This window comes from Tupaia chinensis, unplaced genomic scaffold (genome assembly GCF_000334495.1).
Source record: "Tupaia chinensis unplaced genomic scaffold, TupChi_1.0 Scaffold000061_1, whole genome shotgun sequence".
In the NCBI taxonomy this organism is placed as follows: Eukaryota; Metazoa; Chordata; class Mammalia; order Scandentia; family Tupaiidae; genus Tupaia; species Tupaia belangeri.
The window spans coordinates 2,719,772-2,736,248 of record NW_006159519.1 but is presented as its reverse complement, the minus strand read 5'-3'; the positions used below and the strand labels follow the sequence as shown (position 1 = coordinate 2,736,248).

The 16,477-nt window shown below is 53.1% G+C and overlaps 1 protein-coding gene across 1 annotated transcript in view; it reads right to left on the bottom strand.

The window, feature by feature from the left end:
• ZMAT4 (zinc finger matrin-type 4) overlaps positions 1-16,259 on the bottom strand; it is a 390,826-nt gene extending 374,567 nt beyond the window's left edge. Inside the window, exon 1 of the mRNA XM_006141679.3 lies at positions 16,055-16,259. The gene's annotated coding sequence lies outside the window, so the exon portion shown is untranslated. The remainder of the gene's footprint in view (positions 1-16,054) is intronic.
• Positions 16,260-16,477: the final 218 nt, after the last annotated feature.

The following is a 16,477-nucleotide window of genomic DNA, read 5'->3' as shown; positions in this document are numbered from 1 at the left end:
CGCCCCCCCCCAGCCACTCCTCAGAGGCCTGAGGAGATGTGCCACCCGCTCTATCCCCAGGAGGAGGGAACATCTCCAAGGATGACAGCTCAGAGGACCTGCCCTGGGTCCAGCCAGAGAACCCTCTTCGCCCAACACAGAGCCCTGAACCAAGGGTTGGAGGGGAGGTCGGGCGGGGTGGGGGCATTTCCTTCCTCTGGAGTCACCTGCCGGCCCAGGAACTGGTGCCGCAGGAAAGTTCTGCAGGATCATAAACCAGCTTGTGCCTGCCTCCCAGCCCGCTCTGCGACTCACAGCTGATCATCTGCTTGATTCAGCTCAGGTTAGGGAGATAGATAGGATTTGCCCACAAATCACTTGATTAGTGTGAGAAATCTATGTTCCTGCTGTTCTAAGCATTGCAGGGAGTTTGGGTTCAATTTAAATCTCTCTGGATATTATGGTTCTTGCAGCTTACAGAGTTTGCTCGGCAGGATTTATTGTTTGTGAAGGTGCTATGCTGTGTGGCAATGCTACTTTGTTCCTCTCTGGTGTCTTTGTTTCAGAGAATGCAAAACCTTGACCAGCAACATCTGGGAGGAAGTGCCTGAGCTCTGAAAACCGGAACCCGGTATTCCAGCCTTTCCCCTAACCACTCCCAGAGCTCTGCAGCAGAACCACGTAGAAGCCAAAACCCGGCTCCTCTCACTCCAGCCCACAAGCCCAGCCCATCCTTAGAGAAGAACCACTCCCCATCGCCATCACCACCTTTGATTAGCTTGCAGAGGTCCTGGGAAACGTCCTATGTTACAGGAGCTGCGCTGCTGCGTCTCACACCCCCTTTAATCCCCACAGCGACCTATGAGACAGGCGCTGAAATCCTGGAGCCAGGGACGCTGAAGTTGGGAGCAGCCCCACGGATCTATGTGAGCCAGGTCTGGTGCTTCCTCGGCGTAGGTAAACTCTGCATCTCTACACCCCTGTGCTTCCACAGTCTCTATTTAATAGCAAAAGGGGCCAGCCGACAGAAGATTTGGAGAAGAGAAGAGTAACATCCTCACCCTCTGTGAGTTCTGAACCATAAACGCATTGCCTTTATGGCTCCCACCGAGGACCCCTGGGTCCAAGAAGAGTTCCCACTCAAGAAAAGGCACAGGCCGAGGACCAACCCCAGGTCCTAACGTCCAGTTCCATGAGGCCAAGCCCTCCCAGGCCACACTGACTGTTCTGGTGCCAGTCAGTCCCTTGGTGCACCTTCTCAGGTTCTCTGAGCAAACCTGCTGCAGCCACCACCTCAGTCACCTGCACTGCAGTCAAGTCACCGCCTGGCTCGTCTGCCAGAGTGTGATGACCTTAGCCGTTTTCCCTTTCCAAGCCCCAAGTCAGTTCCTCCCCTGCGAGCCCATGTGTCCCCTGGTCTGGTTTCCCATCTCTTCCCCTCTGGACATCTGGCTAGACCGGGAAGGGTCAATGCCCCATAGCTCATCCCAGCACTGTTCTCTTCCCAGACCACGGGGATGCGGGACCCTCTCTGGGAGTCTCCTCTTGCCTCTCCTTCCTCATGGATGTCTAAGAGAAAGACAGGAAGGATTTGGCCCCACCTTTGGGGAGTCCCACCCTCCCACTGAGACCAGATGCCTGGGGTAAGTCCCTTCTCTCCCCAGGACAAAAGCAGAGGTCATTCTCCTCTCATTGTCCTCCGTCCTGCCCAAAGGAAGGTGGAGAAAAACCAGAAGACTCAAGGGGCCAGTGCCACGTGAGCGGGTCCCCAGTTGGCACCTGGAAGACCTCCTGAGCATACAGGTACCCATAATCCAGTCGGCTGGAGTGGATCACTGTGTGAAGGTGTCTCTCAGTCCAACCATCTCTGTCTCTCATGGAAAAAATAAACTCAAAAAACAAAGGGAAATGTGTAGGGGTCTCTGCTAACTCCTGAGCCCTGGCCTTGGGGCTCCCTCACGTATCTGACTCAGGAAGAGCACTGTCAGCACCTCCAGGCAAGCGATACTGCTCTGTTAAAATACAGCAGCACAGGAGCCACGTGGTGGGCAGCTCCAGCCAGTGGGAACCCCTGAGACTACTTTTTGAGGACTCTTCATCCATGCCCTCACTTGGCCTTTTTAATTCAGTCATAACTCCTCAGAATTTACAGGCCCCTTTCGCAGTGAAAGGCTCAAGTGATTGCATCAGCAGAGACCTTTCGTTTTAATTTAGAGACTCAGGGCAACTCTGCCACCATGTTCTTCCCTCTCTCCGTGTTCAGGGAACGTCAACCTCCGAGGCCTACAGGCCAGGTCCTTCCTGTCTCCTGCAGCTCCCACCTTGCTGACTCCAGCACTGAGAGACCGGAGCAATGCAAGGGCGTCTCCACTGGCCCCCATCCATCACGGCCACCACCAGCCACCTCTGGCTACTGGCCTCTTCCCGCCTGCCCTGTCCAGGAGGCCAGTAGAGCCAGGGCCACTGGTTTCACCCCTCACTGCACTCAAGGCCATCCCACCAGCCCTTCTCTTCTCCCTTCCCACACCTTCTGCGAGCCCTATGCCAAGATGTTTCCATCCACACACAAGCAACCTGTCCTTTTCCCACGCTGGAGGGAGACATTCACCCAGACCTGTGCCCCCCACCCCTGTTAGCCTTTCAGCTCCTCACACCCTCACAACACTCTGTACAAAGCAGCTCACAAGAGCAGCCACCACCACCATCCTCGGGTCCACGCCAATGGGGCACTCTACTGGAAGTGCCACATACTCTGCCAGACGTGCCCTTGCCAGTTCACAAGTGGCCCCCAGGGGGACAAGACCAATCCTCAGTCCCCTCACTTCTTCCATCAGCAGCATTTGACCAGCCAATCACGACTTCCTCCTTCAGAAATGCTTCTCCAGGTTTCTGAGGCCATGTTCCCTCCTGGCTCCGGCTCCACCCCCAGCCTGTCTCACGGGCTGCTCCTCCTCAGGCCCCTAGGCTGGGTCACCTTCACTGTCCCGGATCAGGGTCAGCAAACTGTGGCCTGTGGGCCAGTTCCCTCTGTTGTCAATAAAGTTTTATTACAGCACAGCCATGCTTGGTCACTGACACACTGCCTATGGCTGTGTTCCTGCTGCAACAGCACCGTGAGTCGTTGAAGGAAAGACCATCCAGCCTACAAACCCTGAAATATTTGCCATCTGGCTCTTTAAGAGGAAGTTTGCCAGCCACTGTCCTAGATCTATACCCGTCGCAGCTCTCAGGACTCAGGTTGTTTGTTTGCTTTAGATTTTTGCCATAGGGCACATGCATTCATCAGAGACACACAGAAAGTGAGAAATCACCCATAGGGGAGAATGGCCAGGTGGCAACCCCTTCTCCATTCTTGTCTTAGGATTTTGGATATGCACACATTCTGTGTTTTTCAAGTCACTGGGTCCAAGACTTGAACCGCAGAGTCGGCCATGCGGGATCAGGTGCCTTATCCACCGTGCCACCTGCTGGCCCACCAGGATTCAGTCTTTGTACCTCCTCTGTATCAACGTTCCCTCCCATTTGGTCCCAGTACACTGATAACTCTTGGAGCTTTGCTCCAGCCTGGACTCCTCTGAACTCCAGCCCCGTTAGCCAGCTGTCTAGAGAGCACTTCACAGGAGGTCCAGCCCCTCCTGAAACACACTCCTCGCTTCCTGTCCTCCCTCCACAGCCCTGGCCACCCCGTGCCGAAGCCTCACAATCATCCTTGACCCCTCCCTTTCTCTCAACCCTACATCAACCCTTTAGCACATTCTGCTGGCCCTCCCTTCAAGACATATCCAGAATCCCACCAAGCCCCCACATGCACGCCACTGCCCCTAATCCAAGCCACTACCCTCTCTCACCAGGATCACCCCCTCCCAGCTGGCCTCCACCTGCACACGGCCCTACTATGACATGTTCTCAGAGTGACAGTCAGAGCAAGCCTTGGCAATCACCGCCAGTCTTGCTCCTTGGCTTTGACTTCAGTGGGTCAAGAAAACATTCCTTGGCCCCATGGCTACTCCTGACATCCCCAGGGTCTCTCCTAGCCTGGACTGCTATGCCCCAGAAACCCACGTGGCCCCACGCCTGCCCCCAGGTCTCTGTCTACGTGATTTATTAGAGGCTCTTGGACACGCCTCCCCCACCACTGCCTACTCTCCCGCCACCCTCCCTGTTTCTCCTGTGTACCTAGGGGCCTCTGACACATAGCTGTTTGTTTGGTTGCCGTCGTCTCCCCACTAGAATCTAAGCTCTGCGAGGATGGGAACTGGGTCAGTTTTGTCCACTGCTGGGTTCTCACAGCTTAGAAGTGTGCCTGTCGATTTGTGATATTTTGAGCAATGAATAAATGAACACATAAGATGTCAGAAGCTCCATCTCCTATTTAGGAAACTGAAGAATGGAGAAGAGAATCACGTCTGCTTTCGCATGATGAGAAATCAGAGGGCAGAGCCACACTGCGAAGCTCACACATCGGGTACCCCTGGCTGACCTGTCCCAGGGTGTGGACTGCAGCAACAACTCCCAGCAACGAAGGTGCCACTCTGAGGGCTAGTCCCCGCCTTCTTCTGCAGAGCCACCGATGATCAGGACGAGCAGGCTGTGGGAGGCTGGGTGGCGGGGTACGGGGGCAGAGCAGAGAGCCACTGTGCCTGGTTCCCTCGGCCTCCATTCCCTCCACAGTCACCTGGCCCAGAGGGCTGAGCCAGAGCGGTGGCACTGCAAGCAGTGACAGGTTTAGACTCTGTCACTTGTTCGTAGTGTTACCCTGGGGAGCCTCAACTACTCCATGCCTCAGTTTCCTCATCTGTAAGACCAGAGCGATGGCCAATCGTGTGCAGATCGGAAAACCAAGGGCAGCCTTATTTCGTTATGTGTGCCTCATCACCCGCAGAAGTGTAAACCTGGGCAGATGGTGGCACAGCTGTCACACAACTGGACCCACCCGGGCTCTGGGTTCATGTCCTGGAGCATCCCTAACACACCAGGCCCATGCATGCCCTGATCCTGCCTGGCTGCGCTGGCGGGGGCTGCAGCAAGATCCTGTGAAGGGCACCTGTCTCTGTCTGTCTCTCTTTCACTTTCTTGCTCGCTTGCTCTGTTCTTCCCTCTGCCTCTTTGGGAAAAAGATACATTGTTTAAAGTCTACAACATGACTGTGTGGTTCAAGCTCCAAACCCAGCAGCTTTAAAAACATGCTGGTGTTGGGACCAGCAGTTAGCGTAATGGCTATGTCACTTGGACTCCCATATATCCAACCACAGTTCGAGTCCCAGACCTGGCGGCTTAAACTCACGCCGGGCGTGTGTGTGTGCGTACCCAAGATCCCAAGAGGAAAATGGAGGAGAAGGGGTTGCGGCATGGCCATCCCCCCTTGGGGGTAATTTCCCAGTTCCTGTCTGTCTCTCTCCGCCTGCCCTATAGGAAAAAACGTCTACCTAAATAAATAAATAAATAAATTTATGTACACATGCATGCGTGCCCAAGATCTCAAAAGGAGGGAAAAGTGGAGACGGGACTGCAGGATGACTGTCCCCCAAGGGGGTTGCTTTCCCACCGTCTCTGTCTGTCTATCTCTCTCTCTCAGGCATGTACGTGCACTTTGTAGCAAATTTTAAACATTTTAAAGAGTCTGTCACCTCTAACATGAAAAGTGGCTATGCTTAGGTCTTCCTCGTGCTATAAATCGCCCCTTCGCTTCTGAATATCCCAGGTAAGTTCCCCGGCTACTCCCCTTGTGCTCCTGTTTATTCTTTTTTTTTTTTTTTAATCTCTTTTTATCTCATAACTTTTTCTTTTCTCACATTCTAAAAAACTCAAAGATGCAGGCAGGCAGGGGAGGTTTGGCAGAACAGCAACCATCCCAATTATCCTCTCTGTCCCTGGACTCCTGTGGGGCAATTTCATTTCCAACAGGAACAAAACCAAGAGAGATGAGAGGGAAGGCTGTGGAGGAGGCCACCAGCCCACCTTCCTCTCTCACGCCTTCCCCCACCACACACTCCCCCCTCACATGATAGCCGAGGTTTCCGAGGATGGGGCAGAGCCTGTAATGACGGGCGCCCAGCACCTCTGGCCACCTTGCCTACCCAGCCACCAGCCCCTCCATGCTGGCCCTTGGCTCCAGATTTCCACTCGCAAGGAGAATGTCCCTCCCGCCAGCCAAACTGCCACACCCTGCGACACCCAGGGCTCAGGGCCTTCTGAGTCTGTGCGCACCCTCACGGCCACTCGCTGTTCTGAGCTCCTATACTCGACCCTGCATGGCAATGGGACATGCTCTGTACCCAAAGTCAGCTCACCTGCGGTCACCTCGAGTGCCTGCAGGCCCTTCCGGACACTCTTCCCCTCCCCTCCTTCCTCTAGGACCGGAAACCAGGAAGAGGCCCTGGTCAAGGGGGGGCGGCACCTCAGCCAGATCTGCCTATTTCATGCTTGGCTCTTGCTGCACACCTGCCTGCCAGCCACCCTGAAATGGAGGAAGGGTGGCTTTGCTCTGCTGAGGATCAGTTTCCTCCTCTGACATGGGATACCACCACCTTCTCCGCCCGCCTCTGAGGCTCATGAAGACGAACACCATGCACATCCGAGTTACCGTTTACATAGAGGGCGGCACACAGCCACGCAGCTCACGTACACTTCATCCTGCCCGACCTTCCGCAGGCCTGTCCAAGCTTCCCAGTTAAGCCCACGGAGGCCCCAAGGGCACGCCCAACAGAGCTGCCACTTGCCCTACTACAGGAGGCGTCCCAGAGCCCCCGTGTGGCCTGGCGCAGATCACCGAGCCAGCCGGCTGTGACATCCCCTCTGAGCACGGAGGAAGCAAACGCATTCTGGAAAAGCAGTAACATACGACAGGCTCAGGCAGGAGGCAGGACCAGAGGGTCGCCTCTGGAGATCCTTCAGCACCCAAGTCTCCACGCTGAACATGATCGCGTTTGCTCTTAATTAATAAGTGAATTAAGCAAAGGCTTCGCTTCGGGGAAGGAGAGGAGGGTGGCTGTTGACCTTCCTGTGGAAACACGCCAGCCTCCACAGAGCCCTGCAAAGCAGCCTGCTCCAAAGGAAGGCAGTGTCTGGCCCTAGGTTCCTCGTTCCTATCCAGCTACTCGCACCTCGGCTGTGTGACCCTGGTCCAGTCACAGCTCCTCTGAGCCGTGACTTCTCTGCTTCTGAGAGGCAGAGGTGTGGGCTGCACGGACACACAGCACTTGGGATGCTAAAGCACGAGAGGACTTACAAAAACCGGGAAAACCTATAATTAAAGTATGAGTTCATTTTGGTACACACACACACAAACACAAAATCCATGCGTAGTTTGTCGTAATCGCACTTCTGGGAACATTCTGTAGATGGCTGGTAGGTTTGACCACTATCCACGGCAGGCCTGGGTGTAGGGGGTGGGAGAGATGGAACAGGGATGCCATGGCGCACAGGGACAGTTCCCTGCACACCCAGCCCCTGCAGCACGGGTGGGGCCTTCCTGATGACGCAGGGCCACACACGCTCAGTGTCACACGCATGTTTATCCGCCCTCACCAGATGGGCTGAGGACATAGCCCAGGGACAACGCCTCTCAGGTCATGCCTAACATACCACTACATGGGGAGTCATTGTTTGGACATTTGTAGCTGGGATGGTTTCATTAAAAGCCATGTTTTCTTATTTGCAAAAGAATATACTTACTGCGGGAAATTTGGAAAATAGAAAAACGTTTGAAGAGTCTTTTTAATCATGCGTTTTCAGAAATCTATGAAAATCTCTAAGATTTTGTTTTGGGTTTTTGCCAAAGGGCAAGTGCACTCACTGGATGGAGAAAACCTCACCTCACGGTGTGTGCTCACGCCCTATGCCCTTCTCCTCCGTTTATCTGTCAGGATGTGGGGCATGAATCTAGTATGTTTTAGAAGTGGCTGGGGCTGGGATTTGAACCTCGTTGGCCAAGTGAGATCCAGCTTGCTTAAGCACTAGGCCAGGAAGCCAGTCCTTGAGATTGATACACTGTGCTCCATTCTATTTTTCAAGACTACATACGTACATGTGCTTCTGTTTTCCTGCTGCAATTATACTCGACTCACTTTTAAATATTTACTTACTTAATATGTATTATTAGCATTTTCCCGTATTCTATATATTATTCAATGTAATTTTAATAGCTTCCTTGATTTTCGTTTTATAGATGAGCCGTCTTATATTTAATTAATCCCCCCTTACCATGTTTTGTTATAATGAATAATGCTAAAAGGAATTTCCTTGATTAGAACTATTTTGCACATCTGATTATTTCCTTAGGATAAATTCCTAGAAGAAGAATTACTTATTGGTTCAAAGGGTATTTTTTTTAGACATGTCTCCCATGTTTGCAAATTATCTTCGCACCAGCTAAGTCTGAAAAGGTCTGTTCTCAACCACACTGGAAATGATGTTACTACTTTTTTGGGTTTTTTGCTAAGCCGTTAGGTAGGTAGTGAGAGCTTGTTGGTAATGTCACACTCTAAGTATTAGTGAGGTTGGACACTTTTACATAGTGGGCATAGTCTCCTGGCCACATTTTGAAGAGTCTTTTTAATCATGCGTTTTCAGAAATCTATGAAAATCTCTAAGATTTTGTTTTGGGTTTTTGCCAAAGGGCAAGTGCACTCACTGGATGGAGAAAACCTCACCTCACGGTGTGTGCTCACGCCCTATGCCCTTCTCCTCCGTTTATCTGTCAGGATGTGGGGCATGAATCTAGTATGTTTTAGAAGTGGCTGGGGCTGGGATTTGAACCTCGTTGGCCAAGTGAGATCCAGCTTGCTTAAGCACTAGGCCAGGAAGCCAGTCCTTGAGATTGATACACTGTGCTCCATTCTATTTTTCAAGACTACATACGTACATGTGCTTCTGTTTTCCTGCTGCAATTATACTCGACTCACTTTTAAATATTTACTTACTTAATATGTATTATTAGCATTTTCCCGTATTCTATATATTATTCAATGTAATTTTAATAGCTTCCTTGCTTTTCGTTTTATAGATGAGCCGTCTTATATTTAATTAATCCCCCCTTACCATGTTTTGTTATAATGAATAATGCTAAAAGGAATTTCCTTGATTAGAACTATTTTGCACATCTGATTATTTCCTTAGGATAAATTCCTAGAAGAAGAATTACTTATTGGTTCAAAGGGTATTTTTTTTAGACATGTCTCCCATGTTTGCAAATTATCTTCGCACCAGCTAAGTCTGAAAAGGTCTGTTCTCAACCACACTGGAAATGATGTTACTACTTTTTTGGGTTTTTTGCTAAGCCGTTAGGTAGGTAGTGAGAGCTTGTTGGTAATGTCACACTCTAAGTATTAGTGAGGTTGGACACTTTTACATAGTGGGCATAGTCTCCTGGCCACATTTGTTTTGTATATGTTTGAACTATCTACTCACATTCTTTATCCACTTTTTTTTTGTTATCAGAAGACTGATTTTCCTTTTTTAATACTCAACACAAAAGAATTAATCCGCCACCTCTGCCGCTGACCCTCATGGAGTGCTCCTCTCCATTCCAGCGTTAAACCCGATGTCTGCCGTGCATCCTTGCCTGTGGTCTAAACCTGTTCCTTCCGTCCCATCTTCAGCAGGGACACTGCTCTTTTATCTAACAGTGTGACCTTTCCTTGTCAGCTGTCAGCCTCTCCTCCCAGGGATGAATAATTCCTCTTCATTTTTGCCTGATCTAGTGTAACTTATGAAGTCGAAGTCGCACCTTTTGAAGCTGTCCCCTCCTCCGTTTCCCCGTTGCCATCGCCTTCCTCCGGGCCCTCATCACTCCTCACCTGGACAGCAGCAAATTACTTCTGAACCAGCCTCTCTGTCCCAGGCGCAGTCCTCCCAAGCCTCACTCCCCTCTCAGTTTTATGGCTGAGATCATTTTTCCTAATGCAAGTGTGACTGTCATCTCCTAAAAGCTCTCTGCTCTTTTGTCTGGCCTCCTGGTCCCTGCCCTGGCAAGCACTGGCAAGCTCTACCTCCTCTTAACCTAAGATGCACATCTGCATACTCACAGCTAGCAGCACCCAGGGACCACTGACCACAGAGCTGTCTCACAGACGTGGCTCCCCTTACCCTCCAATGGCAGCACTCTACTCATTTCTCAAGGCCCACTCAAGCATCGCTTTCCTTCAGAAGGCCAGGTAAGGACGGTCATGCTGTGCCCGGTGCCCAGGACAGCCCTCTGTACTGCGTAGAGGACCGGAGTGCAGTCTAGTCTGCGACCTCGAAGCTGCGGGCAGGGTGTGAGCTCACCCGGATGTCATCCTGAATGAAGAGGACACGAGGTGGAAACGGGTGCTGCCAGCTGACGTCTGCCCCAAGGCTGCCTCCTGCAGTTGCCGTAGTCCCCCTTCCCTGCCCTCCCTGCGCTATGGACCTCCTCCCTCTTCATCAAGGCCCAGGCTCTCTCCATTCCGGGAGGCTGGCTGGCCAGCCGAACCCCTGGCGCTCCCCCTCTGACTTCTCCACACTCTGTCTCAGGCAATCACCGGGCAGATCCTCTACCCTGCTGCCTCTGAGGCTGACAGTCTTGCCATGTGAGTTCCTGCAGAAGTACCACCACCTCTTCTGTCCAGGAGACCGCCTAGTGCCTCCGTCCGTGCTCGGCATAAAGGTACAGGGCACCTTTGTCAGCACTGGCCTGGTCGGTGGGCTGTGGGCAGGGTGCTCTCCTCAGCAGCCTTGTACATGGGCTCACTAGTCATGCATTATATGTGTTCATTTTGCCAGTTCTTCTATCTCCCGACAAGGTTCAATCCACCATAAGGCGCAGCCCTGCACAGCCCTTCCTCCTTCTCAAGCGAGTGAGGCTCCTCCTCTGCCCCACCAAGCACCAGCCTCGGGGCCCTAGGCCAGCCCACCCCACGAGTTGCCGTGTGCACCACCCCCATGCAGCTCACCTGGTGCCTTTGGGCTTGTTTCGCCAAGGTAACAGGTGATGCATCTCGTCCAGAGTATATTACATGCCGCCGGGCTCTCATTTACCCAGTGAGGAGTTTGAGTAGGTACCTAACGCCTCCCTCCCGCCTTTGTCAAGGTTAGATTGAGTCTCTCATTCTTAGGAATCTCACTCCAGTCTTCCCACTCTACCTGGCCCTCTCTCCTGCTCTAGCTTCTGGAATACATTCTTGCTACCCCAGCCTGGACACACCAGGGACCCCACGGGGATGCCTTGCAGCCCCTCACTACCACGCGCCCGGACTACAACGTCTGCTGGGCAAGCTGGAGCTTTGCCCGCAGCGTCGGTAATGGACCCTCAATAAACGGTACTTAGCTGCAGGTGTCTGCCTGTCATGTCCTTACAGAGGAATCAGGAGCCCAGAAAAAGCAAAGGATCTATTCACCTTGGAGCAAATAGCACTGACTTGAAACACAGCGACCTTGGTTCAAGTCCCAGTTCTTCCACGGGCTCAGTGTGATGACACCGAGGCCTGTCACCTCTCTGGACCTCTTTGGCCACCTCTGGAAATGAAAGATTAGGATTGACGAGGAGATTCCTCCAAGCAAAAACCAGGATTTGCCCATCTGGGTGGCAGTAGCGCAGGGCGGGGAGGGGTTTCATCCTCGGGGTGGTACAAGTGGCCACCCTCGCTCCTCACTCGTCCCAGGGACTTTGATTTTCAGCAACTTCAATTGCCCTTGAGAAAAGATGAGGTTTTGGAGAAATAAAAGGAAACCTTCTTCGGGGGACAGCAGGGACCCTAGACACAAAGGCCCCTGCCTTTGGCCTCAAGTGCCCTCGTCCCTCGTCCAGCCCATACCTCCTGCTTCACCGTTTCCCAGGATCATCCTGGCGGCCCCACAACCTTCCCTTTTTAACAACTCTTGCTGATGGAAAATTCTTCCTCATACCTAATCTAAGTCCATCTGCTGCAATTTCTGTCTATTTTCTCTCGCTCGGTCTTTACTGGAGATGGAGAACAGCTGGTCGCCACCCTCCATGCAGCATCCCCTCCTCAGCCACACTCGGTTATTACATCACCCTCAGCCTGGCTCTCTCTGGCGCAGCACCCACCCTTCCTCCCGACCTGCCTCGTGGATCCCAGCTCAGAAAGCATCGCCGATCGCTGTGGCCCACGTTGGGGGATGCTCCGCAAGCTCCATTCTTCCCAAACCACAGCATCTGCAGGGAGATGTGGGCTCAGCGGCAGATTCCAGAGAAACTGGAGCAGAAAGGGACATATGAGGACCTGGTCTGAGCCCCTGGCTTGTCCACGCTCCAGGATCCAGATCCCAAATATTAACACCACAGTAGCCGAGTGGGTGCAGCATGTGTGTGACGTGGGTGAGAGCAGGCCAGCCTCACTGGAAAAGCAAAGGGCCACCATGCCCCAGTGCATGCCCTGCCCCAACTCTCTTCCCAGTCCCACTAGCAGGTGCCCGCACGTCCACCACACCCACCTGTGATTTCCATGAGCAGTACAAACACCTGGAAGAGGCAACACCAGTAACAGCTCACAGTGGAGAACAGGCGACAAGATGTGGCCCTTTCTGACTACGGATGGATTGAGGGTGAGAAGAGAACAAAGAACAGGGGAGCTAAGAGAACGGCAGACCAACTCCACTGCTTGTTCGTGCCACCAAGGTCAGCCCCGGCAGGGCCTCAGCACGGTGCCTGACAGGAATCCCTGGGCACCAGGCAGACCTGTGCTCAGAAACACCTGCCCCATCTGCCTCGCCCGGTTGGCTGCACCACTCCAGGTGCCCCTGGGCGCACTGCAGAGAGCTGAATTTGGAAAAAGGGAAAGGGTTACCTCATTGCTCCCACCAGCCAGGCTCCCGTGCACACCCCAGAACTCTCGACATGCGATTAACTCTTTCAGTGAGATGAGCGAGGTGACTACAGTTGCATCGCAATCCTGGGGCACCCTCACCTGACAGGAAGGGAGAACCAGAAGGACTAGAAGAGAGGGAAGAGAGGTGGACCCCATTCCAGATGAAGCAGGATGATTCAGGCACCTGCTGCAGTGTGAAATCACACTCAGGTGGGGAGGACGAAGGGACCCGGGAGTGTGAGGAGTTGATCAGATGGAATATTTACTCATAATTTTGGCTACAAAAATTTTCCCAAATGAAGGATGAGAGGGGAAAATGGCATAAGGTGGTGAATAGACTTCGAAGCCGAAATTGCAAAGGAGTCTCCACCTCATCTTGCGTAAACGGGAGCACTGTCCCTAACCTCTTCAACTCTCAGGAGAGCTCCAGCTTGTTTCAAACCTCCAGACACTCTCCAAGGGGAGCAGGGATTCACAAGTGCACAAGAGGAAGAGAGGACATTGTAACAGCATTTACGAAAATGCCCAGCACAATCGGAGCCTGGACTGGATTTCCCCCAAACCAGGAAATTGTATTTTAAAAGACAAGCCAAAGAGGGCCTGCCCTGCTAAACATGTTCATACATATATATATATATATTTTAATCCTATTTCAAGGGATCGTTTTAACAGCAAAATCGGCTCCACACAAGATCAAAGCAGGTTAGCAAAGAGATGGTTTACCGCTATGTTGATGATGAAAAGGGACACGCAGAAAGATGGAGAGGCAGAAGAGGAAGGATGGGACATTTTCTTGCCAGGGGATCACACTGAACTTGGAGAGCAGAAAGACGCAGCCTCTTCACACCACACTGGCTCAGTGAGGGAAGTCCTGGGGAGTCAGTTGGGTAGAGGAGAAAAACGCTATGTCTACGGTGGCGCCTATCCTGGGCCCTGGTAAAGCACTCATGTTTGAGGAGAGGACGTAACATTTCATTTCCTGAGCATCAGTCAGTCCCTTCGTACACAGCCACCCGCTTCAGAAGGAGTTAATCAGCCTCGCACCAGCGATGAAATCCTCCAAACTGGATCACAGCAGAGGCGCTGGTCTGGGTTTCACACCCCACCCCGTGTCCGAGGTGAGGCCACGATGGTGTTTTGTGTCTCCTCAATTCCTCTTCAGCTCCTAGTATCCCTTTTTTAGTCTAAAGTTGTTATTTTAATGCTCTCTCTTCCAAATGGGGAAAAACAAGGAAGAGGGAGATGAGGGGGAGGAAGAGGGAGGACAGGCAGGCGGAGAGCCCCTCCTGTACTTGCCATGCTCCCTCTCTCCCCCTCCCCTGCCTCTCCCCTCAGAGCATGAGTCACCCTTCGGGAGCTGTTCGGAATGCCTTACTTTTAACATTCTGTCACCATAGAAATTTAGCAGATCCATCCATTGAAGGGATCCCCAGTTTTGCTTCTTAATCCCAAGATATCCCTCAAACTCAAAACTGTGTTCGAGTTGTATTACTGTCCTCATGACAGCCAAGGAACCCCCATTCCAAGTCCCCCATGCGCTTGATGTCCCTCTCCTGGGCACCCTGGGGGGGGGTCCCAGGCACTACAGAGACCACAGAGAAGGAGGCCCTTGACCAAAACGCTCCACTGGCCCAGTAAAGCCCAGCTCCCACTCAGCCTGCCCACACGGCACACACACACAAGCACACACACACACGTGTGTGTGCACACACGGGAATTATCATCTGCAGGGCTGCAAGTTTGTTTTGTTTACTGTCAGGCAGCATTGTGCAGAAGAGAAAACTGTATCCTAAAGTCAAGAAGCTATTTTTTTTTAACCATTGTGAGTAGAGCTTCGATAATAAAAGTTCCCACCCGAAATAGCTGCCTACGGGAGGTGGCGGAGAACCTGTTGTGGCCGTTTAAGAACATAAGGGTTAAAAAGTGAAAGTGATTTGTGGAGCCAAAGAATGAGAACTGTCATCTGCAGCGCGGCGGGAAGGGTGACACAGGGAAGAGGTGTCACTGAAGAATCCCTCCCAAGACATTCATTCTTGCCAGGACTGGGACCCAAACTCCCCACCTTCAGGTCGGGGACAGAATCAGGGTGAGGACATTCACCTGCATCGCCTGAGCCTGGCAGCGTCAGTGTCCAGGAGGTACAGTGTCATATCTGGTGAGGTTGCAGAGAGGAGTAAGTTCAAGACCAAGCACTCGCCTTCTCCCTCCACAGGGACCCTGCTTCCTAGAGACGCGCCCACCTCATAACTCCCTTTGGCACAAGTTGGAGGAAGGGAGTTCTCCTGGGACTACAAATGGATCTCAGAGCAAGTGAGGCCCTTGGGGGGCTCACGATCTAGACCGTGCAGGGGTGCTGTGGGCCGAGCCAGCTGCCTGCCAGGGCCAGCTTTGCACTGGAAGAGCAGTCAGCAGGGACAGTGTGGACGGCAACTTCAGCACCCTCGCTCTGCCACAGACACACCTGCGCAACTGAACAGCCGGCGCCAGGAAAGCTCGCCCCTCCCACCAGCCTCGCCCGGATGCTCAGGCCTGGACACCCCTCCTCTCACAGGGGTGTAACCTTCGTACAGGATAAAATTTAGCCATCTTCGTTATTTTTCAGGACTCGCCAAGCCTGGAAAGTCTTCCAGAGTTTTCGGGAGCTAATCGAGGAAGTGATGGCTGTCCCTCTGAGAACCGTTCTGTTGGTTTCTCAGCAAGTTGTGTGACACGCAGACACCCACTGGGTCAAACGGGACCGGCTCCACGCCCCAGGACACGTCTCCTCCCACCCAATAAACTGAGGCGAGACAGAGCGGGCGGAGGCAGCAGGAGGAGGGACACGCAAGTTTAAGGAGGGACTCAGGTTGAAGGTCACAAGAGTTTGGGGGAGGCAGGTCAAGGGAAGGCAAAGGGACAGCCCCTGGAGTGGGAAACACCCACGACCAACCGCCTTTCTCAGAATCAGCCTCCCAAAGATGGGTCCCCCAGGAACCAGCGCGTCCTGGGGCCCAACTGGCTTCCCCCACAAACCTGAACCTACCCCCTAGCCCTGCGGGCGCCTAGCCCAGCGCCGAACCTGAGCGCAGCTGATGAAGAGTAGTAAACAAGCCCAGCTCTCCACAGCGCAGAACTTTTCCAAATTGGCTGCTCGTTTTCCTCCCCACCCACGGCAGCGGCTCCCCACCTTTGTCACCTTTCCTCCCCTAAACTTTTCTCTTCTTTTCTGCAACCCCTCCACCAAGGCTAACCGGGGTCCCACTGAGAAAGGCAAAGCAGGAACACCCCCGGGGCGCAGGCAGAGGTACCTTTTCCGCGGAGCGGAGGGGCCGGTGCCCGGAGGCCGGTGCCCTGCCGAGCAGTGGAAGGATGCCGTGGGCTGGAGCACGCTGAGGATTACGCGTCCGCGTCTCTGCGACCAGACCTGTCAGCAGCTCGGACCCACTGTGCTAGCGAAGCACTTAGCAATTATCTGCTGGCGCCGACGCCCCGCCCTCTGCTCCTGCGATTGGCTCTCCGGTCCCGGGCAAGACTGCATTGGTTTCAGCCGACCTCACTCAGTGCTTTGGCTCCTACTATTATCTAAGCCATCAAAGGAAATAATTCCATGTTTCATTGACAACCTGTAAGGCTCGCCCCGGCCCTGTGTGGGGCAGAACTGGGAGTCCAGGGGAGAGAGGGGAGGAGAGCAGAAGACGTGGGGGTGCGGGGCAAGGGAGAGAGCGGCGAGG